The sequence below is a fragment of the Desmodus rotundus genome, chromosome 3, assembly GCF_022682495.2.
Source record: "Desmodus rotundus isolate HL8 chromosome 3, HLdesRot8A.1, whole genome shotgun sequence".
NCBI lineage: Eukaryota > Metazoa > Chordata > Mammalia > Chiroptera > Phyllostomidae > Desmodus > Desmodus rotundus.
Window position 1 is genome coordinate 24,472,424 of NC_071389.1, and position 25,342 is coordinate 24,497,765.

Sequence of the window (25,342 nt, forward strand, 5' to 3'; positions counted from 1 at the left end):
AGACAGCAACTTCCTCCAATGGGTTTATGGCGGAAGCATTTATCCAAAAGCTATCCAGTGAACAGGGGACATGGACGACAAAGGAAAATTACCCAGAGTATGAAAGACATGTATAGGCTGTGAAGGGGTGAGAAGAGGGAAGGTATCTTAGACTTGGAAGGCAGGGAGGACTTCTCTGAGGAGGTGACATTCAGGTTGATAGATGAATGTACAAGAGGCAGGGGATGGAAGGGGAAAGAACGGGCAGGCATAAAGGGGAACTGAAAGAGGATTTCACTTAGAGGGAGAAGTCTTTCGATTATTAACATACAGAAAATTTCTAAAAATGAAATTGTTGGGTCAGGGTAAGTGGAGTTGGCATTTGGTCACATATTGCAAATTGCTCTCCGCAAATGTTTTACGCATTTACAATCCCATAAAGGATATACGGGCGGTTGTCACGAAGATTCAGTAAGAGTAGTGCGGAGGGCTGGTCGCCGCTGTTGCCATTGTTATTATAATTATCTTTGCCAATCTAATTGGTGAAAAATGATATCTCATCTTTGTTTTTAACCAATGTGTCTCTTTTAGACTCTGCAGGAAATTGAGCTTTTGAAGGGAAATGAACTAACTATCTTTCTTTCTTAAGTCACCTTTGTCAGACACTTTCCTGTGCCCCTTGGAGAGGCAGGAAATGTCCAGCGTCCCTCATCGGTAGTCCCATCTGCCCAGCCAAAGCCCTGGGCCTTAGAGGTGGCTCCTAATCCTGCATGGCTAGGCAGCTGCCAATCAGAGAGCAGGGTGGCTTAAAAATCTGTGTAGGATGGGCATCAAGTCTGTGGGGAGGGACCTACGGAGAGGTGGGGGCCCTGGAAGCAGAATCCACATGCCATTAGGGGTGTTTAGAGATCCCAGGTGCTCCTGGACGATATTAATGCAGCTATATGAATATTAACAGCATAGCCATTAATATTAATGACAATAATAAACAAGTGTGAGGATTATTTTTAAAGAGGGCTGCTGCTCCAGCTGTTGCCTCCCTTCATTAAAAAGCTTCTGAGGTTCTCTGCCTTCCTCTCCCCAGACCATGGGCAAGACTCAGTGGCATCTTCGTGACCTCCTCTTGGGCAGGGACTGAACCAAAGGGTACTTCTGGCACTTTGGATTGACGGGGAATCAGTGCAGAAGACCCCGACCCGTGCAAGGTGCTCTGGGCCATGTGAGCCGTGGGGGGCAAGGAGGACTGAACTGGCTTGTGTATGGGCAGCCAGCTGTGAAGACTCCACTTCTGACCCTCTCTCTTGGGCATAAGGCCCAGCCGTTCACATCCCCAGTGGAAAGTGGAGGGGGCTTGCAAGGGGCCAATCTCTTGCAAAGGTGGCTGGAGGAATTACCCTGCTAAAGTGGTCATGAATTATAGAAAGGAAGAGGGGGGAGGAGGGCCCAGAATATCATATGTGTAAATAAACCGGAGTGGCGGCCAGACAGAAAAGCCAGCCACCAAGCTCTTGTACCCACAGCGCCCCTTCTCCTGCCGACCCACTCGTCCCAAGTACTACAGCGAGTCGCTCACAACCTCCTTCTTCCAAGGGTTTGTTAATAAGTCAATGACGGAACATCTAAAGGGGAAAAATATTTCTCTTTATAGTAGGAGATAATTGTCCCAGGAAAAAAAAAAACACAACAAACCTTTAATTACAACTCACATGGAGAAAGCTTGATTTGTGGGCCGAGCCCAAATGCTGAGGAGCTGGATGTAAAATATTTGTAATATTTAGGGAACCTAGAGTTTTACATAAAAGTAAACAGCATTGCCTGAAGGCACAATTTCCAGCAACACAATAAAATGTGCAGTGAATTTATGGCGGCCATCCATTAGCTCTTACCAAGGCAACGTCGCCCCTATCTGTCGTCCATCATTATAATAGAGGGTTAATGCACCGAATTTACATAAAAAAGTCATATTGTCTGCATGAATTATTTACACTCGAAGCTGTTTTTACAGCTTGGTTTCAAGCTGGATTCTGGGAGAGATTCTGCCAGTAAATTACTCTGTGGAGACCTGGTTCTATAACTGTGCGGAGCCAGCAATGAAAAGAAAGGAAAATGGGCAGGCCCTGGCGGGTCGTTGGTGCTGACGCCTCTCGGGTGGGGGCTGGAGGAAGCCGTGGAGGCTTTGGGAGGCTGTGGGACCTGGCTGCAGGTGGGGCTCTGTCTCTGGGCCTGTGGCTTCACAGTTGCTGCCCAGGAGCCCACGTGGGCAAAGCTGGTTTGGGCCCAGGGAACCACAGAGATCTCCAGAGGTGGCCGAGGGCTCTTGGTGGCTGAAGCCAGAGGTCTTTTAGAGATCAGGGTCATAGGAAGGAAGAGGAGCTGTGGTGTTTGTTGGAGCAGGAGCCTAGCTCAGCAGTGTGAGCACTGTAACCTCCTCGTCCCCATTGTGCAGATGGGAAGACTGAGGCCTCAAGAGGCACCTACTCAGGAAGCAGGAAGCCCGTTCACCCAGTGGGCCTGGGGAATGTGGAATGTGTGGACACTTCAGACTTGGGGGAGGGTGGGGTGGGGATGGGGCATCCTTAGGAGGACATACCAAGTCCTGTCTCAGTCCTTGTGTTTTCTAGGACCTTGAACTGAAGGCAGTTTTAGTGGTGGGGCTGGGATGCATTGTTTTGTGGCACTGGGTTCTTACATTCTCTTCCCTCCGGAAGGGGGTACTGGGGAGAACTGCTCCTGCTTCCAGGTGACGTGGAGTTATGGGAGGCTGGTCATGCAGTGGAATCACACCTGGGTTTTTAATTCCATGCCAGCTGTGTAGACTTGGGCAACCCTCCTAGGGGCTCAGCTTCCTCATCTGTAAAATGGGATTTTATTCTCCATTCTTCCAGACTCTCCCCTTCCCCTCAAAATGATGAGAGCCTCAGAGGTGATAACATGTTTGGAAGGTGTATGATGTGTTACAAGCAAGGTTACAGGTGACGGGGCAGCAAAGGGAAGTTCTTGAGGTTAGGGTGGACAAAGGGACTTGAGTGCAAGACAGACAGATGGGAGAGAGAAAGCCAGACAGTCAGACACAAAGACGTAGAAGAATCCCAGACAGAGAGACAGGGAGAGACACAGAGCAAGCACACAGAAACCAGAAGAAAGGCAGAGAGACGGAGAGGAGGGCGGAGGTGACTTTCACAGGGAAAAAAGAGTCAGGCAAACTTGGGGTGACAGGCTCTGACTTCCTGGAGTCCAGAGGATATTTCCCTGGCCAGTGAATAGCGTGGCAGGGCAGGGTCTGCCTTGGGGCTAGGGCTACCTCTTGCCTGGACCCTCTGTCTCTATTCAGGCGGAGAAGTGCTTGGGCTTCTTTCTGGCTTGTGGGTTCCTCTGCTTTTCTACAGACAAGGAAGCCTGAGCCGATGCCATTCCCCCCTCCCCCCACCCCCAGCATGTGATTGCTGCTGCACTCTGAGGTCTCCAGCTCCTGGAGCAGTCATCGCAGGTCCCAGGGGCCTGGAGACAACAAATGACTCCCTGCTGATGGGTTGCTGGCTGCACACCTCAGATAATCATGTAAGGCCAGGGAACCCCTCCTGCCTGTGCTGGTGTGATTTAAACCAGAACTTTGCTTTCATCCCCTGGAGAAGCCAGATTTAGATGATAAATTTCTCTGTCTTCCCGGGAGCATGCACACACACGCACAGACACACGCCTGCATACACACATAAAGGTGCTCACACATGGCAAGGTCCCCTGTGGGAACACTCGCACACAAGCGCGTCTGCCCCGTCTGCAAACCACATGCGTACACGCTCACATGTGATCCTTTTGCGTGCGCGCACATGCCATCCAAGGACGTCCTGGCCGCAAGTTAGGGCAGGAGGAAATGTGGTGGCCGGAGCAGCTGGGACCTGCGGGGTGGGTGCGGGAGGGCAACGTGGACAAGCAATGTGGAAACTTGAAGAAACTCTCCAAATCTCACCCCACTGTGCTGCCTGGAAAGGGGGATGAGTGAATGAGTGAATGTGTGTGTCTGTGTGCGTGTTCCTGTGCACAAGGCTGTGTGTTTAATCTGTGGGTGTTCACAGGTGTGGGCGCCTTTGCTGGGTGCTGAGGGTGATGGTCTGTGGACAGGGCGGGCCTGGAGTCATGCCCACTGTGTCACCGGCCTGCTGCTGGCCTCGGGGGAGCTGGTGTCTCTCCGGTTCAGCTCCTTCTGGCTACCGAGGGTCCTGCCAGTTCTGACTCTCCAGTCTCTGTGGGATCTGGAGGGTGGGTTTCTCTTATGTCTGAGTGAGCTGGTCTCGCGCGTGTGTGTGTATGTGCGCGTGTGCTGAGTGTGCCTATGCGCATGTTCATGCCTAGGTGTGCTGTGTGTATTTGTGTGTACATGGTGGGTGTGTTTGTGTGAGTGTACTCTTCACAGCAGAGAGGATGTCCGTGGGCCTATGTCTGTGCTGAGTCTAGTGTGAGTGTGTGATGGTATGTGTGGGAAATATCCTGTGGGTGTGCTTTGCTTAGTGACAAAATTTGAGGTGAGGACAGGAGGTCATTCTTGCTTAAAATTGCACCCCTCCCTCCATCTTATGCCCTCTCTGCTTTAATCTTCTCCGTAACATTGACCACCATTGAACACACTGTATTTACTTAGAATAGACTCCCTTGTCCATGGGGGATGCATTCCAAGGTCCCCAGTGGATGCCTGATGCCCCGGATAATACTGAAGCTATACGTACTGTGTCTTTTCCTACACACACATACACACGATGGCTTATCCTTGGCCCTTCTGAACTGCCAGCATCGCTCCTCTTCCGCTTTGGGGGCCTTATTAGGTAAGATGAGGGTGACTTGAACACAAGTGCTGGGGTAACCATGACAGTCTATCTGCTGACCGCAGCTACTGGCAGCGGTTGTGTACAGTGTGGAGATGCTGGACAAAGGGGTGATTCAAAACAGCACGCGGTTTGAAACGTACAAGTTGTTTATTTCCGGAATTTTCTATTTAGTATTTTCGGGCCATGATTAACCATGGATAACTGAACCTGTGGAAAGCAAAACCTCAGATAAGAGGGGACTACTGTATTTATCTTGTTCATGGTTTCTCTTTTCCCTGCCAGGATGGGAGCTCTGTGCAGGCAGGAATTGTGGCTGTGTTGCTCTCACCATTGCCAACACTCACAATGCCACTGTGTGCTGGAGATTGTAATCTGTGCCACTGTGTGGCATTGTGCGTGTTCAATAAATACTTATTGAATGAGTGAATGAATGAATGAATGAGTACCTTTAGCACCTTCTTCAAGAGTTCCCTTAAGTGCCACTTTTTCCCCCTAAAAAATGTGGTTAATCATGAAACACCATTTGTGGACCAGTAGGAGTTGATATCACAGAAGTGCAGAAGAAGTACGGAAAGCAAGATGAAAGGGAAAGTGACTTTTAAAGAAAGAGAGTGTTGCTTATCTTTGATGGAGTTCTGAGGACAGAGAGTAGATTTTAGGGTGTCAGGAAGGGAGGTGGAGAAGATGGAGTAAAGATAGTGGGGTTGGACAGTACTCAGAGGAGGAAGGAAAAATCGCACTGGCTGGAAGAGGCAGTGGGGTCCCACGATCATTCCACTAACTCGGTGCCATTTATCAGCCTTCCTGTCAGGAGTGTGCTGGGTTCGTGGCATTTGGAATCTTCGGTAGGTCTTAGGGTGTTTCTGACTTGACGTGGGAATCAATGTTCATGGGAAATGTCTGGAGCTGGGCTGTCCCGTACAGGGGCTGCTGGCCATGCACCCGAGGCTGTTGGGCACCCTAAGTGTCTCTTTCTTAGTGAGGCCCCAACTGCCCTACTTAACATTGCTACCTGCCCCTCCCAAGCACTCCATCCCCTCATCTTATTGTATTGTCTCTTTGCCCTTACCTCCCTTCAGCGTACTAAATGTTTTAGTAATTCACGTCTATTTTGTGCTGTTTTCTCCCTGTCGGAATGAAAGGCCTCACCAGGGATCGAGCCGTTGTCTGGTTTGGCTGCCGGTGAGTCCCACACATGTAGAAGCGTGCCTGGCATGCGGCAGGTGCTTAATCAGTGAGTAGATGGGTTTCTGTCTGTGGAGTGAGGGTATGAGTGGACTTGTGAATTTTTATTTTGTATTTTTTAATGAATGGCTTTGTAAAGTGAGTGCTCGTGGTGGTGTGACCATCAAGGGCTGTGTTTTGATTGTGGGGTGACTGCGTTTGGGAAGAGAGTGAGAGAGCTCTGAAGTTCTGTCCTCTGAGGCCTGGGGGCCTGGACATGGTTGAGGGTTTGCAAACGGGTCCACGGATGGCTTCCTTCAGAGTTGCTAGGAATCCTTTCTTTGGCTGGCTGCCCCCTTGGTGGCCACAGGCCTGAGCCCCAGCCCTGGCAGCTTCTTGGGTTCACTCCCTCCTTTCCCCATGGGCAGACCTGGGCCCCAGGCTTAGGGAAGGGTGAAGACTGGTGGTCAGTGGTGGGCAGCCATGCTGGGTGGCTGGACGAATAATCTAAATAGTCTGGACACATGATTGCGAGAAAAGGCTTTGGGGTGCCCATTGGGTGGATGGGGATCCTGGCAATTGGAGGTCTAGGAGGCAGCAGGCGGTTCAGAGGAATCAGGGTCTGCAGCAGGTGACTGGGTTCTGATGAAGGGCTGGATCCAGGCCAGCCTTGCACTCGGGAGTCAAGGGCCCAGGTGTCAAGAAGCTTAGGACGTGCATGCAAGGGTCAACCCACTGACCCCAGTGTTCAGGGAGCAGTGGGGTCTGTGCCTCAGTCCAGTCCCTTTCTGTGTGAAGGTGGTGGTTGCAGAGCTGCTGGGAGATGGGGAGTGACCATCTCTGTGGATCACAGTATCAGGACCCAAAAGGCGCTTAACCAAGTGGACTTCGGGCTGAGGTCCGTAAGGCAAGTGCAGTAGGGCCAGAGACAGAGGTCCCTCTAGGCCAATATTTAGGAAATAATGTCTAATGTTGAGAGTTTGGGGTTCAGGGTCAGACAGAGCTCTGCTTCGCTTTCACCTTTTCAGCTGCATGACCTTGGAAAGGCCACTTAGCCTTTGATTCCCAGGGTCCTCATAGGCAAAGTGGGGCTACTTTTTATTTCATAGTGGGACTGAAAGGATTAAACTGTTATTATTATGGTTATTATTTTCTTAAAAAAATAAGTACAACACACTGATACAGGGAGGGAAGACTGCCTTGACAGAAATTCACATAATAAGGACCCAGGGTTGTGGCTGATGTCAAAGTCGTGTGGCTTCTGTGACACTTAGAGGAGAAGGCAGTGACCCCTGGAGCCAACACAGGCTCACTGAGGCCAGGCACCTCTTCTCCATCCTCAGCAGCCATTAATGGGTGGTGGATGAAGAAACTGAGCTTGAGTGGAGTGGAGCAGAATCGATTTATTGAGCACCTACTGTGTGCTGGATATACTTCAATACATTGTCTTAATCTTCACAAGCTTGTGCACTAGATGTGAGAGTCTTCATTTTGCAGATGAGCAACTGAATCTCTGGGAAGTCAAGTGACTGGCCCAAGACCAGTGGAGCTGGGATTCGAGCCTGGACCTATTGGATCCTCTCTGATATCACGCTGCCTCCTAAGACATAGGACAGGGTCTCTCATGACTCCTGAGGACATGATAGTGGCCATTAGGGCACAGCGGGGCTTCCCATCTGGCTGAACAATAGCCACGGAGTATTCATATAAGTGGAACCAGGTCAGTCTGTGAAGGGCTTTAGCAGCTGCTGTGGGGCTCTGCCTTCTACCCTGTTCTGACCAATACATGCCAAGGGTCCAGAAGAAGACATAAGGGGCGCGGGCAGGCCTATAATAGTAGGACGTGGTAGAACAGAGAAAAAGAACAAAGAAAAGGTCAGAGAGCAGGATGAGGACCCAGAAGGATCTCAATGGGCTGGAGTGACAAGATGATGAAATGTCACAGGGATAAATGCTGTGACCCATCTCGGCTACAGGAAAAATTGTGGAGAGGAGCAGCAGCTCATGAGAAAAAGATTTAGTAGTCATGGCCCATTAAGTTCAGTATGAGTCAGTGGGATACATCAATAGAGGTAAGAGGTTTTTGACAAGGGAGGGGGGCCATCATCCTGACCTGGCCTGCTCTCTGCCCTGGGGCAGTCACTATTGTTTGCATTTGAAGGTCATGTACACTTTTTTTTTTTTTTCAGTTCTTCCTCTGCTTTTTTTTTTTTTTTTTTTTTGGTGGGGGCTTGTTCTTAGAGGAGCAGAGCCTTTCTGGAGTTTGACCCTTGGATTCCATCCAGAGCAGCCCTCTAAAATGACACTATCGAAGGAGAGAAAGAGGTTGCAGATTTTCTGAACTTTTGTTTGAGCAGCAAGTCCTGGGTCTGGTCTTTATGTCACACTGCCTTTATTTGGGGGAGATGGAAGTGCTGGTCCCTGAATGTTCTGAAACTGCGAGAGGTCCTGGTCCCCTTGGCCACTGGCCAGGTGTACCCCGCGCCACCCCCCTCCATCTCGGAGCCCTTATCCTGGGGGTCAGTGGTTTGCCAGGGCCTGGCAGGGCTGCCTCTCCTATGTTGGAGGCAGGTAGGCACAGAGAGCCTTGCAGTTGCTCACAGCGGGGCTGGCTCCCCACATGAGCTGGGGTGTCACCTGCCAAGCTGAATTCAGCACAGGAAGCGAGTGCCTGGCTCAAAGGTGTACTGTTTAATTGGGAGGTTCGCTTCCCTCTGAAATGCACTTCTGGCAGCTGCGGTGAAGTGAAGCTGTTGAGCTTCCCTCTCATGCCAGAATCACAGCCACTTTTTCCTGAGAAAGAAGCAGGGCTGCAGACAGTTTTACTTGTTAAATACTTCCTTTCCTCTTAAATCTGTTTTTGCAATTTTTTTTTTTTTGCATGAGCGGAGAAGCAAACGGATGATATTGAAATAAACGAGGCATTTGTGATGGGAAGGTTAAAGCATATTGCTGGGGGTGGGGAATGGGGTTGGATACGCCCCCCCCATTTCTGCACACAGACTGCTTACACACTGTTGAGGTTGGAGTGAGGGAAGTGGTCATGCCTCTGTCACCTCCCAGCCCACAGCAGCTGTCTTCTCCAAGTGTGTTGGGGATGCTCTTGGGAAGGGAACGATATATGTTTATCAAGAGCCTACTAAGTGCTGGTCCTGTGATATAGGTGAAATCATTCAGCCCTCATAACAACCCTGGGGTGGATCGGACCCATTTTTTAGATAAGGAAAGTTGAGGCTCGAATGGATTCAGGTCAACCAGTCAGGGCTGTATAGAGCTGGGGTTTGAACCTCTATCTACCTGACCTCAGACATCACCTTCTTTTCGCTATACTTTGTTACCCTGAGCAGTTGTGTGTGGAACTGGGGGTGTGAAAGGAGGAGGAGGCAGAGGAGAAGAAGGAAGATGCGGAGACATCAGCCAGCTCTGAGGAGTGGACATCCCACCTGGAGAGATAAAACGAGGCCCTGACCGCTGTGAGTGAACTGAGCCCCAGTTGCTGGGTCCTGATAAACATGGGGGGGTTGGGGGAGCGTGTGGGGTGTGGATGGGTTTGGTTTGATAACCATGATGGGCTCTCTGGAGGTGGAGGGTCCTGGCAGTTGAATGAAGGTGAGTGAATGGCCCCGCTGCAGCTGTGGCAAAGGCAGGAAAGGCGAGAGCCTGGCTGGCGTGTGAGGGGATAAGTCAGGGTGGGCAGGGGTAGTTGCGGTGAGGATGTAAGTGTTTAAGTGGGGCAGGGTGGGGGGCGGGTCAGGTTGGAGAGTGTGTCGCAGAGAAAGAGCCCCGAGCTGGAAGGCAGGTATCTGGGTCTTGTCCTGGCGATTCCACTGACTTGCTGCGTGATCTTAGGCAGGTCCCTTTCCCTCTCTGGGCTTTAGGTTTTCTGTCTGCAAAATGATGGACTTGAACTAGAGGATCCTTATAGGGTCCCATGAAGAGAGAAGGTGACGGTCAAATCCAGAAGGCCTTCTTAGCATTAGAATAATGAAATGTTAGTGCTAAAAGGAATCATCTATTGAACCATCTTAATTTAAGTCTTAGAGGATGTGTAGGGAAGGGAGATGGGAGAGGGAAGAACAGGCATTTCGGGCAAAGGCTATAGCATGAGCAAAGGCATGAGTGGAGGCAAGATGTTTGTTTGCTGGTGCTGAAGAATAAATGATAACGTGGGTGGAAGAAGAGCTAAGTGATCGAACAGGTGAGGGAGGTGCAGCCAGACCTGGGGGGATGACGGGGCTTCGATTCCATCCTCTGGGGTGTGGGAAGCCATTGAAGGGATGGGACACACTCAGAGGGGCAGTTTTGTAAGACGACTTTGGCAGCTTCCTTGATGATGAACTTGACAGGGGCTAGAGTTGGGTTCCCATCCAGGGACGAGTGCAGGAAGACCAGTTAGGAAGCTCTGGTGAGAGGTGGCGATCGTCTGAGACATGGAACAGAGTGGGTATCTGGAGGACAGCATTGGTTCCTTAGGAACCAGGAAGTAGAACAGATAGGACCTGGTAATTGATTAAACGTGGGAGGTGAGGGGGAGCGGGGAGGAGGAGTTAAGGGCTCTCAGGTTCCTGGCTTGGTAATATTCACCGAGACAAGCAACACAGAAGGAGGGTTAGGTTTTTTTTTTGGGGGGGGGCAAGCTGATGAATTCAGTTATGGATTTGGTGAGTTTGAGGCATCAATGGAACATGCATGTAATGTTTTTTTCTTTCATTTATTTATTCATTCATTATTTATTGAGCACCTACTATGTGCCACGCATAGCCGGACCCTGTCCTCCTGGAGCTGTCCATTTAGAGGGCATTCAGAAAGTCTCCCTAAGCTGAACCCCAATTCTGCTGAATTCCTACCCGCTGGTTTTCTTCTGCCCTTTAGGACCTCTCAGGAATCTACCATTCTTCAGAGATTAGAAATCAGTGATTGTGGCCCCCCACATCGCCCCCACATCGGTTCAGGGACTATGGAGCTGTGGAGAGAATGTGGACTTTAGAAAATTGTAAAGAAATGCATTTCAGCCTGAGTGCCTTTCTGTGTGGTCGTATTTATAAGTGGATTTAATAAAACCTCTCTTAGAGACAGTGGTGCGCTGCAGTTGGTTCCTACTGGCTCTCTGTTTTGACATTCAGTGTTAGTATTAGTTTCAGGTACACAGCGTAGTGGTTAGACATTGTATCACTTACGAAGTGACTCCCCTGTTAAGTCTCATGCCCGCCCAGCGCCATACGTAGTGACTACTGTACTATTAACTATACTCCCTCGGCTGCGCTCCTATAGAGCTGACCGAGGGCATCCCTTCCCAACCCCGTGTCCAGTGACATCCCAGCAGTAGCTCACTGTTGACCGTGGGGAGAGTATTGACACCGGAGACACTGGCAAGTGCTATCCAGGGCTCGCTGTTTCCTCCAGGTTCTGGTCGGGGAACGTTTACCAGGATACCACCGTGTACACAGTTAAGATTAGCACGATGGGTGTTGAGCGCCTAGCACATGGCCCTGCGTATGCACACACAGTAGGTACATCACAGTGTGACCACCTTCTCCTTTGACATTTCCCTTGTATGCGAAAAACTATTGTCTCGTTTGTTCAGAGTAACAACTTCCCTTCAGCCAGGGACTGTCCCCTCTCTCTTCTCAGATGACGTGGTTCCAGTGAAAGCTGCCATCATCTCACTTTCCTTGGCCTCCACAGAGGGCTGAAGTCAAAAGCATGAGGATTTTAGAGTCTTATGAACGTAGGCTTGAATCTTGGCTCTGCCTCCTGCTACCTATGTAATAACCCTGGGCAAGTTATTTAATCACTCCGAGCCTCAATTAAGCCACCTCAAACTGAGGATGGCCATGCCTCCCTCATTAAGTTGCTGTGAAAATGAAGTGAGGTAATATGTGTGTGGGTGGGCAAGGACCTGGCATCGAGGTGGCAGTTTCAGTGAAAGCTGGACCAATGCTGGCCTCCTCCTCCTGAAAAGTCCAGTGTGGACTTGGGAGACAGCTCTGACAATGCGGAGGGGGTGCGGGGGAGGGAGGAATTAGGGCTGCATCCTTGGGAGAGATGCTTCCTGGTGGAACATGTAGGCCGGGAGAGGCTGTGGGCTATAGGACCCTCCAAATGTATTCTGAGTGCAGTGGAGGGGAACTCCCCAGGCCGCAGTTCACCTGCAGATCAGCAGATAGGCTCCTCTCATCAGCTCGGCTTGTGGCTTTCTGGGGCGGCTGTGGCAGCCTGGGCTGAGCTGATTTACCACCCCAGCCCCAAGCAGATTAAATCACCCAGAGTCATTTGAATTTTACCCGGCCTTGTCACACAAATCTTAGAAACTGCTGTCTGGCAAGAAAACTTTGTACTTTTTGGAGGAAGTCTCAGAGCTCTAGAAATTGAGGTGAAGTAGGAAAAAGGAGGTGGTGCCAGGGGGTTTCTGCATCTTCAGGTCAGGCCTGAGTTGGGGAGTGGAGGAGGAGTAAGGTATGTGTGCATGTGTGTGCGTGTGTGTGTGTGTGAGAGAGAGAGGGAACTAGAGAGAACTTGTAGAGGCCTCTGGGGCAATGCCATCATGTTGTCTCTGGCTGTGTGACATAGGGCAAGTCACTTAACCTCTCTGAGTCTCAGACAATTGTGAAGGTCAAAAGGACTGGCTTGTATAAAGTGTTTTAATCAGTTCCGTGATTACTAATTGGGCAGAACAGACAAATTATTATGTAAACAAGTTACATATGGCTGTGGTTACCATGTGTTGAGCAGAGAGTGAGATCTCTGGAGCTAAAGGGAGGAAACACAGTATCGGAGGCCTGGGGCTTGACTTGGGTCATAGAGGAAGCCTAACTCCCAGGAAAGTGAAGCAGAAGAGATCGTGGTGTAACTGAGGTTGTCAGTGTCCCATCCAACTCCAGTAGTGAGTGTGTGTGACTCTGGAGAGGAATCCTGATTGGTTTAGCCTGTCAAAATAATCCACCCCCTCTACCTTGGCACATTGGTTGATTGTAAACCAATCAATATGCATATTCCCTTGGTCATAGGGATTGGTTTAGACTGGTCCAATCAGATAGAAGCTCAGAACTTCTGTTAGATGGCTGGAGAAAGACATCAATCTCTCTGTCTATATTTGAATGAAGAAGTATGTGGTCCTAATTCCTGGCAGGCATTTGGTGACTAGGACACAACATAAGATTACTGTCAACATAGGGAGGTGGGAAGAGCCTGGAAAACCACAGAAACATGGCATCCCAACCCTGTTCAAACTGTGCCTGAAGCCTGTTGCATCTGAACTATTTAGTTAAGGGAGTTAGTGAATCCACTTTTAAAACCAGTTAGGATTTTATTTTTGTATTCCTTGCAACTAAAAGCTGGTAAAAGGGCTGACGAAGGGCTCTGTGGCAGTGAGCTGGGGAGGGAGACCTGCGGGGTATCAGGCAGCCGTTATCTAGGAGAGAATATCTCGGCTGCAGTAGGAGCAGGTAGGGGTGTGTGATGGGCAGGGGCAGCAGGCGGCTACAGGAAGTAAGGCTAAAAGGAAGTTTGTGGTTGAGTGATGGAAGGGCTCAGACACAAATTTAAGAATTTGGACTTGATTCTGTTGGCAATGGGGGATAATTGAAGATGGTGCATGGCAGAGAGGGAGTGATAGAGTGATGTGAACAGAGGTATTTTGGGATGATCAACCTAAGAGTAGGATATAGATTGGATTGGAAGGAGAATTGGGGGCCGAAACTTAAATATTATCATTTACTGATACTGTGCATAGTGTACACATTATCGCACTTCATCCTTACAACAACTCTGCTTTTTATTCTTTAGAACTGTGTTTCAAAGATCTAGAGTAACGTGACTAAATCATATAGTTAGTAAACGCCAGTCAGGACCAGTAAACACAGATCCTCTGACTTCAAACACCCGCACTCCAACTCCTCACGTCTGTGATAAAACAGGCGACAACTCTTCATGAGCTAGATCAGAATAGTGGTCGTAGGAGTGGAAAGATGGACAATAGACAGTAGGCTGGAGAAACCCTGGATATATTATTATTAGAGGAAGAAACTAGACCAGGGTCGCTGTTGTTATCAATACTTCAAAAAAGACTTTTTCTAAAGTCTAGATGTTGCAATTAGACAAGAAGATGAAATAGAAAGTATAAATATTGGGGGGAGGAGAGCAAATAATCATAGGTTTTTGATAAGATAATTATTTATCTGGAAAACCCAATTTCCCCAAAACAATTAAAAAATAGTTTTATAAAATGGCCAGGAACAAAACAATGAACAAAAATGAATAGTTTTTTTTTATTTATAAAACGACTCTCGAAACGGTTAGAACAAAGGGCCTTATCTGTGGTATCAAGAGTAAAACAATAAATATCATAAAATACCTGGAAATAAACTTTATAATAAATGTATAAAATTTACATGAAGAAAACCAGAAAAATTTTCTGAGGTATGTGAAAGACTTGAATAAATCTGATACATGCCTAGTTCTTGGGTGGAAAGATTGAATACTATAAGGATGTCAATTCTCCTTAAATGAACAAAATTAAGCAATCCAATCAAGACCCAACAGGATTCTCTCTCTTTTTTTGAATTTGACAAAATTATTATAAAACTAATCTGGAAGAATAAAAAATGAGACTAATCAGGAAAATTCTGAAAAAAGTGATGAATATTTACTCTATCAGATAGTAAAAGGTTTTGTAAAGGGACAATAAGTAAAATTCTGTGTAAGAATGACAGCTCATTGGGACAAAACAGAGTCCTAGAAATGGATCCAAGCATTGAAGGGAACTTTATATAGGATAAAATGGTGTTTCTGTTGAGTTGGGGAAATAGGGGCTATTTTATAAATGATGTTGGGATGATGGGCCCGCATTACAACACAAGCTGGCTTTCTACTGTACTCCAGTGAGACCAAGCCACAAAGATGGCAGAGATATAAATAAGGGTAAATATTTTAGTCATCTTAAGATGGAGAGGTCCTTTTAAGTATGATGCGATATTTAGAAACCATAAAAGACTGACAAATTCGGATATATCAAAATTAAAAATGTACTACCTGAAAGACCATTAAAATGAAAGTAAAAAAGAGAGAGAGGAAACATACATAATAGACAAATGTTTACTCTGCTCTCAAATGTACAGAGACCTCTTACAGCTCATTCAGAAAAATCCAATGATCTCAGAGAAACAGGTAAAGCCCTTGAACAGGCTATTCACAAAGAAAATCATTACAAGTGACCCAAACACATGAAGAGATATTAACTTACTCTCACTAATCTCAGCAATGCCCATAAAAATGGGTGTCATTTGCCTTCTGTCGATTTGGCCAAACATTAGCACCCAGGGCTGGCGAGGGTGTGGGCGGACAGGTGCTGGAGCACCGGCGGGTGGGAGGCACAGTGCCGCACGTTTTCTGAAGGGCAGACCGACAAAAATTAGAAACGGCACACCCTTCCCGCGGCCGTCTCACTTGCGGGACTGCATTCCAAGGAGATAATGGCAAAAATGAGCAAGGAGACGTGCACGTGGCTGTTTATCACAACGCTGTTTAGGAGGATGAAATCGTGACAACATTCTAAACGATCAATAAAGACCCAGTTCAAGTAGGACACACAAATACAATGAAATACTACGAAGGAATTAAAATAATTTTGTAGCGCTCTATTTATTGACATAGAAAGATGCCTGTGACATATTGTTGAGAGGAAAAGTAGGTGTCAGTGAGAACAGTATGTATAACACAACCCCTCGTCTACAAAATTATACACATAGATTTCTATGCGTGTGTATGTCTGCGGGCGGATATGTCTGGGGGGCTGTTCACCGAAAGGCGCGGAGTGGTTCTGTCTGGGAGGTGGGGTTCGGGTGATTTTTACTTTTTTTTCAGTATTGATTTGATTTCTTAAGATAATGAGGATACGTTGTTCAATCAGAACAAATAATAAAGCTCTTTTCATTTTGGAAATCTGATAAATATTAAATAAAAGGAATCAGCACGTATTGATTTAATAGATGTGGAGAAAGAGCCAAGAGGAAAGCCAAGGATTTGATCCTCACGCGTGGTGGAAAACCCAGCAGGAGCTGATTCTGGAGGAGCGGGGAGGCGCTGGGTTTTCAGAGCATTAGCTTGTGGCAGCCAGGCCGGTGGGCAGCAAGGGCTGTGATGTAGGAGACGGATCACAGTGGCAGGGGGCAGGGAGGTCTTTTCCCAAGGGCCACACTGGGGGTGAGATCTCGGAGGGAGGGAGTGCTTCGGCGGGTACAGGAGCAGGCTGAACTGGGCCCTGGATCTCGTACACACTTTTGGGATGAGAGAAGTAACAGGATGAGTGGTCAGGAAGGCCAGCGACGGCCAGGGGCACAGAAATCCCCTGTCTCAGAATTCCGTGGGGGCGGGGGCGAATTTCCAGAGAAAGGTCAACCATAGATAATGCTGCCAAGGCACTGAGACCAAGGAGGGGGCACAGGACTTGACAAATAGGAGTTTGTTTGATGACTTCAGAGAGAGCAGTTTTGGAGGGAGAGTGTGTATGGGGAAGTGGGGGACAGTTTGTCATGGGAGAAAGAAGGGTTATAGCTTGGGGGAGCAGATTTGAGGGAAAGGGACTGAGCCTTGATCAAGGATGGCAAAAGCTGGCACAGGAGCCACCCTGCCTGCTCCCCAACACGGGCGGGCATCACTAATCATTCTGCCAAGCCCAGAGGAAGCCTCAAAATTTTTCTCCCAACTGCCAGGCCAGGGAACCACAGCAGTCTAATGGACTTGGCCAGGGAGATGAACCTGCTTTCCATGCCTGGGCTTGAACACATACTTGAAGGATGATGAGAAGGAAGGCATGGAGGGGTGATTAAAGGGGCAGAAGAGAGGAGGCCTGGTGGATCCAGGGCCTCCAGGTGCAGGTGTGGACAATGGCCTCGGTTCCAGAAGACTTCTGGGCCCGGAGCCGAGGATTACTGGAGAGCTCTGTCTGAGTCTGAGGCGGCGAGATGTTAAGAACAAATGTATGCTTTGGGCGATGCTGTGAAAACAGCCCCACTGTGTGCCAGTTACTAGTTGGTGGATAGATGTTTGGGGGCTCAGTGTGGCCCACCATCTGGCTGCCCAGGGAGGGCCGAGTAGGAACCCCATTGTGTGGAACACCTGGCATAGAGGGGGTCTGTTCGAGGGCCCTGATTCAGGGCCGGAGAGCCGAATAAAGAACTGAAGCTGCATCGTGGCTTGCTGGGAGGACTTTCAGGAAAGACACTCTCTGTGATTCAGCTGCCATGTCCCCACTGGTGTTTTGATCACCTCAGTGGGAGCATGGGGTCTGGACAGAGGAGGGAAAGGCTCTTCTGCACTCCGGTAGGCAGCGCTTGTCTGAGCAGTGGAGCAGCACGGACACCTGGGAAGAACTCGCCTACAGAAAGTGACCCGGATGGGGAGGGGCCCAGGCATCACGTCCAGTCCAGGAGGAATGCCTGAAGCAGCTCAGGCCAAGGGTTAGCCATTTGCTTTTAGCCTGCTGAAGCAGTGTTTCCTAAAGCAGCTCCTTGGAATCCTAGTTTTTTGAGGTTGTTCTACAGAAGAGGGTTCTGTGAGCAAATCCGTTCCTGAACTGTCGCAGCCCCAGCCCAGTGCTCGTGAGCTCAGTAGAGGCTCTGAGAAGTCCCGCAGCAGAGGAACTTTGACATAGAATTTTTTCAAACTTACTCAGCCACGGAAACTTTTCCCACTTTATACCAATTTAGCTCCTGCAGGGCTACTGGCTGAGCTGGGGCAGAGGGAGCGATATGTACCATGTGGTCCCAAAAGGCAGTGTTTGCACTGATGTGGGGATGTTGCAAAGAGACAAATTTTGCCTCAGTTCAAGAAGGAACTTTGCAACAATTGCAGGTGCTTTAACCATGACAGACACAGGAAAGGAATTCTAGTCCCTAGAGGCCTCAAGCAGAGTGCGGACTTCTCAGGAATACTGCAGAAGTGGGTGTCATCACTGATTTCTGGGGTACCATGAGCCCTGGGAGAGGGGCTCTTTTGCTACCCAGAGGTGGAACTGTTCCCTTGGAGCCTGTCGCCTGGCTTCTACTGCTGCGTACTTGGCCCAAGAATACTTGGGATGCTTGAAATGAACAGCCTGTGAAGGTAAGATGTGAACACATAAATATCCTCATTAAGTCCCAAATACACATCCCAAACTTTACATAACAGGAGCAGCAGCTGGAGACGCCCACAGCCCTAATTGCTTTTCTGTGCTAAGAGAACATCCTCTCTCCAGCTCGGCTTCTTCCATTCATTTAGGTAATTACTGGAAGGAGCCAGCTGCGGCAGACGGGTGGGCAGGCGGGTTTGTAACACCACCGAGTGGGTGCCACCATGAGGATGGGACGCCACGGGGAGCTGGAACCTCTCAGCTTTCTTCATGGAGAGTGCCGCCTGAGGACAGGAGGCCAGCTGTGGAGCGCCCGTCCTGATCCCAAGGGGCCCTGACTGAGCTGCCGGGTCAGGATTAGTCACCTTCCAGAGACTTGCAAACAGGATTCAGGGCAGCAAAGGACCCAGGACCAGGTACAGGCATGGGGATGGAAACATGGGAGAAAAGGGCTCCTCTGAATCTTGAGCTAGGCACAGCTCTTGACCTCACAGACCAGGGGGAGGAAACAGCCGTGGGCAGGGAGAGGACTGGCGTCAAGACAAACTTTCAGGACTGAGGTACTGAGGACAGGAGATGGACTCTGCTTTGGGGAAGGACATCCGACATTTCTTGGAATAAGACACAGTAGGACTGGGCCTTGGAAGTGACTGAGACCCAGAGAGGCAGGAGCCACCTACAGTTGGGATATTCCCTTCTGCAAAATGGGGCCAAGGTTACTGCGGACTTCTAGGCCCCCCAAACGACATCTAGTTTAACCCCCTTGCCTCTTGGTCTCTAGTAACCGCTCAGGACTCACGAGGACCCTCTTGAGATTTCTTTAAGGGTGTCCCAAGCATGGAGCTCTTGCCATTGGGACCCAGGCCCTTGGGGGTTGGCCAGAGTGGGTGACCTCAATCGGTCGGGTATGAGCTCTCTTTGGAGAGGCTGTGGCCCAGGCGCCCTACCCACCAGGCTTCCCGTGGGTGGCGAGTGAAACTTTTCCTTCTGGTTCCCTCCCAGCAGCCAGCTCCATTCCCTCAGCCCCAAGTGGCGGCTCCCTGGGCCGGAAACAATGTGCTTTCTCCATGCCTGGGAGTGGAAGTCAGCAGTTTGGCACCGTCTGGCTGGCAGCCTCCACCGGCTTCCTTTGGCACTTTATTGGCAAAGGCGGTGACATTTCTTTCAGTTGGGTGGGTGGAGCTGTTATGCAAACTCCCGCTCTCCTTATTCACCAGATGAATATTCATGACTCAGGCAATCTGTAGCGGCCAGACTTTCCTGAGGGCGGCAGCTTTTCTTCTCTTCCTCCCTCTCTTTTTCTCTCTCCTTCTCTCCTTCCCAGCTCCTTGGAAAGCTGGAGTGCAGCTATATTTAATTTACAAATACGGCGCTATTTAGCTTGCCTTTTGAGATGCAGGCATTGGGGAGGAGGTGCTGGCAATGGGAACAGTGGTTGAGGCACGTGGTCCCTGACCCTGAGCGGCCAGGCCCCAGAGTCAACGCCTGGACCCCCATCTTGGGAAGCCTCATGGGTATGGGACTCCCTTGGAGCTTGTTATGTTGGCGCTCGCATGCCCAGCAGCTTGTGCCACCCGTTCCACCCTGGCCCCTGAGGTCAGCGTGGATATTCCGAGGCAATGATGAGGCTTTCCTGCTCAATGCGTGGGCCAGGCCCCACTCCCCTGCCAGCTGCCTCCCATTCTCTCCTGCTCGTCAAAGCCCACCAGACCCTGCTCCAAGCCCTAGATCAAAGCCCAGAAGGCACTGGGGCGTTCCCCAGTCATCGCTTTCCTAGAGAAGAAACCAATCCTTACTCGAGGTCCTATCCCTTGGGGATATACCCGTTCCCTTTCTAGAAAGGATGGCTACCTAACTTCCTTTGTCTCTTCCCACAGAGGCGCCAGGAACTCTGGCGGAGGGGTCAGAATTTCCAGAATTGCCTGGGAATTGGGTCTTAGCAAGGATGTGCTCGTGTATGGCTTATGTGTGTGTGTGTGTATGTAAATATTTACGCACAGCTTAAGTGAGTCTGTGTGCCTACATCTATGTTCGAGTGTTTGAGTGTGTGTCTGTATGTGTAAGGGCGTGAATGTGTATGTGGCGGGAAGTCTGGGAATGTCTGCATATGCGAACGCGCCTCTCCCGGCAGAGTTGCGTGTGTATCTCTGGGGGTCTGGGGGTGCTGTGAGTGAGGGTGCTCCTGGGGGGGTGAACATGTGTGTGTGTGAATGTTCACGTGTGAGTGAGTTGTAGCTTTGTGTAGAACGTGTATGTGCCTCCGAGATGCTGGGGGTGGGAGGTGAGGGAGTTAGGGTGCAATACTTCCTGACCTTCGTTCACTCCCAAACCTTTTCCTCTCTTCCAAGGTGGAGGGAGACGTCCCCTCCTTTGCAAGTGTTACAGATTCTATCCAAGGACGGGAACAGAAGGCTTCCCAGCACAGAGCGTCCTGAAATTACTTTATATTCCCCCCTCCTTGTTTCATCTAATCAAAATAGCAGCATTAGGCTCACCCATTCTCCATGCCCACCACTCGGCCCCAGGGGAGTTGGGGGAGGCAGGCCAGTCTTGTCTGACCCCCTCTGAAAGCCCCTTCAGCTCTGAGCCAAGGAGCTGTCTTCCAAATCTCCTCGTTCCACGGCCCATGCTTCAGTGGCAAGAGCCAGCTGCCTCCCTGCCTGCCAGCAACTGCCAAGCTCTTCCAGAACCCACATCCAGGCCCGGCCTCATTTACAAATATGCAAATTTACATCTTTTCTGGTATGCAAATGGAGACATGACAAATAGCTAATTAGGGTCAAAAGAAGCACTCTGAACCAATTAGTCGTAGGGTCAATTCCTTTCTGCTGGGAAGAGACTGGACCCTCCTGCTCCCCTCCGAGCCCTGGCTCCCATGCCTGCACACTCTGTCCTGGCCTGTCTGGCTGGAGTTGGGGACTTTCAAAGAGCACTTAAACTGGAGCCAACCATCCCAGACCCACCTCTGACTCTTAGCTGTGTGGCTCTGGACTCGCTTGCTCAAGCCCTGGGTCTCTTTCTTCCTCCGTGAAATGGAGCAATGACAAGTGACTGACTTGTTCTTGATCTTCTCCCCAGTGTAGTGGGGACTTGGGAGGACTTGGATGTGAACAGTCTTTGGAAACTGTACTAAAATTCCTCTGATAGGCCCATCACTTGTCCTTTCTGCTCTTGATTTCATCGAATTGTCACATCCACCCTCTGAATCAGATGAATTAGATGCAGTGAAAGGTTGGCAGTAGGTTTCATCCTGGGTGCCAACTCCGGCCAATTATCGGTGTCTGCTTGGAGTGCTGTGTTGAGAAGAATTCTGAGGCCAAGTCTGGATCCCCAAAGAGGAGACTGTGATCGATTAATGATGTCTGCTGTGGGCAAGTGATTGACCTTAGGAAGCTTACGTGCTGAATATTTACTGACTGTGAGAGATGGAGCAGGAACCTAGGTTCCAGTCTTGTCTGCTCCCTTGAGTAAGCGACTTACCCTTCCAGATCTCACCTACGTAGTCTAAAACGGGAGAATAAAACCTATGTGTTAGAGTTATTATAAAGGTAAAGCAAGGGGAGGTTAGGCAATATCCCTTTGTCATCTGGGAGATGATGTATATATTGAGTTGATGTGTCAGCGGGCCAGGTACGTGGTCCCATTTTAGAGGTGAGGGGCCTGAGGCCTGCCAAGTGTGGGGGACTTGGGAAGAGGGAGCCTGCAGCCTTGCTGGGCAGTCCTGCATGGCAGCTGGGGCTGCTCTTCTCTCTGCCACTACAGGATCCCGGTTCCCTCTCCGCCACCCTCTTGCTGATGCCCCAAGCGGGCTGCAACAAGCCCTGCTGGCCTGGCTCCACTTCTGGGTATAAAATTTGGCTGAGTCAGCACCTGGGAGAATGGGGCAATTGCCATCCTGGAGCCCGGGGCCTGGGCCAGGACCAGTGGGCAGATAAAGGGATGGTGGGAGGGCCTGAGCACCAGGGAGCTAGCCAAAGCGTGGCAGCTGGCAGGAGTGGGGCAGGAGAGGACCTGGCTTGAGGGCAGCCAGCTAGGGAATGCCGAGAACTGGGGCTTGAGGTCCAAAGAGAGCCCAGTCGTGTTCACATGCCTGACTGAATGTGCCTTTGTGTGTATGCGTGTGACTGAGGATACATCTGGGAACATGTGTCCTTATAAATGTGGGTACATGCATCACATATCAGTACAAGAATAGGTGCATCCATGCAGTTGTGCACATCTGTGTGTCAAGGTATGTCTGCTGTGGGCAAGTGTGTCAGTGTCTACCTACAAATGTGTGCCCATACATCTGTGTGTAGGTGAACTTGCATGTACACAACTGTCAGTGTCTATGTACGCATGTCGGTACCTTTCTGCATGTGAGGGTGTCCATTCGTACACATCTCTCAATATCTGCACAGGCCTGTCCACGCGGGCACATGTCTGCACACCCCTGTGTCTGTGCACGTGGGTGCACACTCTTCCGCCGGCATCACAACAGCACTACTGTGCAGCACATATGTTCTTCCCAGCACTCCTGTGCCTGTTGGTGTGTCATGCACATCTGTGTGTCTGTCCATATGTTGGTGCATTTCTGGGTGTGCACATCTACCTGTGAGGTATTCCTTCAGAATGCAGGCACAGCTGCATCAAGGGGAGCAGTGTCTGGTCTTCACTTTGGTCTTTCCCATGTGGCCGGAGCCCCTGGACACTCATGTCCCTTCGCTGTGAGTGAAGGGAGCTTTGTTCCCATGTTCCCAGACCAGACCAGGGCTTGGCGCTCCTGGAGGACCCGCCTGCCCTTTGGAGCTAATTTCTCTCTCCTTTCTCTTTTTCCTTACCTCCTTTCCTTTTTTCTATTCTTCCTCCCTCCCCTTTTTCTCTCCTTTCTTTCCTTCCCTTCTTGCAACTTACTTGAAGAGATTTGGTCGTGGGCTGCTGTGGAGGTGACAGATGAGCCTTAGAACCTCACTTTGGCTTCTAGAGAGGAACTCCCTGTGCCCCTCCCCCAAGTGAACTCAGCCACAGAGGCATGCAGGCTCCTGGGGCTTTTTAAAGTAAGGTCATTGCATCCCGCACTGCATTTTAATAATTGCCCCAGAAGTAGTACAGAGCCAGAACCCCTGACTTTTTCTCCTTCCTTTTGGAGGAGTCCCCTCTGAGCCTTCCTACAGAGCTGGTACAGGACAGCCCCACCTCCTGCTAGAAGACCTGCTGGCTCAGACTTCAGAGCACCTCCCCCCAGCACACCTGTCTGTCTGTCCAGGGTCTCTTCTGCCATCACTGGACCTTTGTTGGGATTTGCCTTGAGGCTCTCTCTGTCCCTGCTCAGCTCCCAGCCTTCCCTGGCTGGGCCTCCCTGCTTAGTTATTTGGGCCACTCCCAGGCAGCCTCACCCTGGATGTGACTCTTCTCACCTGCTGGTTGTAAATATCTCTTCTAGCCCACCCTGCAGGGGCTGGGTCACAGGCATCCCTGTCTGCCGCAGGCTCCCCCGCCCGGGGCCTGGCCCACAGCAGTGTGGGAACAGGAATGCTGACGGAGTGTGCCGGGAAGAAACAAGGTGCTCTTGCTCATGTCTTCAATTATCCTCCTTTCTCCTTGCAGGTTTCTCCACTCACGGAATGATTTTGGATGGAATTTAAAGCAAAAAGATTGATTAAAAGTTGGAAATTGTATAAATAAAAATAAAAATGCCTAACACCAATAAGTATCATTTGGGCTTTTATGTAAAGAAAAAGCATGTTATGATGACATTTTATGGACCATCCCAAATTAGCATGAAGCTCTCGGCTGGCTTTGCTCCCCTCTTGTGGGGTCCATGGCTGCATGTTGTCCTTGTGGGGACCCTGATAGGCACACGTGAGGTGGGCTGTGACCTGGGGCTCCAGGCTTGGAAAAAGCCTGTGTTGAATCTCTCACTTACTGGCTGTGTGACCCTTCTAAATTCAGCTTCCTTTTCTGTACAATGGGGATAAAGGACCGACTTCATAAGGCGGTTGGGAGGATGAGAGAACATGGTACACAGGGCCAGCCGGGGGCAGTGCCTAGTGAGGATAATTCCAGCTTCGGAATATACCCAGAACGCACTACTTCCTTCCACCTCCACCATGTGGCAGTGGGCTGAGCACCACCATCGGCCCCCACTCCCCAGTGGCCTGTTCGCTACACTGTGACCGCAGTGATCCTGTTGACATCCAAGTCATATCACATGACTTGTGTGCTCACCACCAATGGTTCCCATCTCACTTGGAGTGGAAGCCAAGGTCATGACAGTGGCCTCAAGGCCCCACATGATCAGCTTCCCTACCTGTCACTCACTGTCTCTGCTATTCGTCCCCATCTCACTTCCTTCTCACCACACCACCCTCCTGCTCTTCCCCAGACGTGTCAGCCATGTTCCTGCCTCAGGACCTTTGCCTGTGCTCTGTCCTTTACTGGAATGCTCTCCCCCCGTGATGGATCCCTTGGTCATTTCCTTCAGGTCTTCATTCAAATGCCACCTTCTCTGTGAGGACCACCCTGCTCTTTCTGACTTATTTTTATTCATGACGCTTACCTCCCTCTAGCAGACCATGTCATATTTTTTCTTCTTTATTTTTCTGTGTTGCTTGTCTCTCCCCAAAAGAATGTAAGCTCTTTGAGAGCAGGTGTTTTTGTCTTGTTTCCACCACCTGAAAAGAATGCCTGGCAAATAACGGGTACCCAATAAATCTTTGTTGAATCAACAAACTGCTCAACATTTTGGAGAGCGCCAAAGCTTAGGAGTGGCTGTCCACCAACATGGGCAACAAGGTTCTCATTCTCCGGCAGCTCTGGAGCTGATTCCTGACCCAGTCCGAGAGTCCACAGTGTGTTCTCAGGGCCTGGCCAGTGGCCCGGGCTGCCTGCTCCCTGGTATTCTCTATCTTTCTGCTCCATGCACCACAGCTGCAAGTGCATCCAAGGCTGAGGGGGTCCTTCTCGGAGGCTCCCATTCAGCTGGGCCTCTTCAGGGAAGTAAGAGCACGCAGACTAAGGTAGGTAGTCCAGCTGGATGCTGGAGGGCTGAGGGGTGGGGGGTTAGCTACTGGAAGGGCTTGAGATGGGCCCTCAGGCCCAGGGAGCAGCATGGACAGACTGAGCATGTAGGGAGCCCCTGGTGTGCAGGGGACAGAGGGCGGCAGAGTGTGGCTGGAGTATGTCAGCCTTACCTAGCCAGAACTTTGGAAGCCAGGGTTGGGTTTGATCCATCCTTGTCTGCCCACCTAGAACAGAGCTCAGCCCTCCCTGGGTGTCTGCTGGGTGGCCTGTT

General features: G+C 50.1%; 1 long non-coding RNA gene across 2 annotated transcripts in view; it reads left to right on the plus strand.

Moving 5' to 3' along the window:
- LOC123479086 (uncharacterized) overlaps positions 1-23,750 on the plus strand; it is a 31,555-nt gene extending 7,805 nt beyond the window's left edge. Inside the window, exons 2-4 of one of the 2 annotated variants that reach the window (XR_006654575.1) lie at positions 7,461-7,683; positions 9,311-9,436; positions 23,656-23,750. This is a non-coding gene — a long non-coding RNA (uncharacterized lncRNA). The remainder of the gene's footprint in view (positions 1-7,460; positions 7,684-9,310; positions 9,437-23,655) is intronic. The other variant, XR_006654576.1, reaches the window with a different exon arrangement.
- The last annotated feature ends 1,592 nt before the right edge of the window (positions 23,751-25,342 follow it).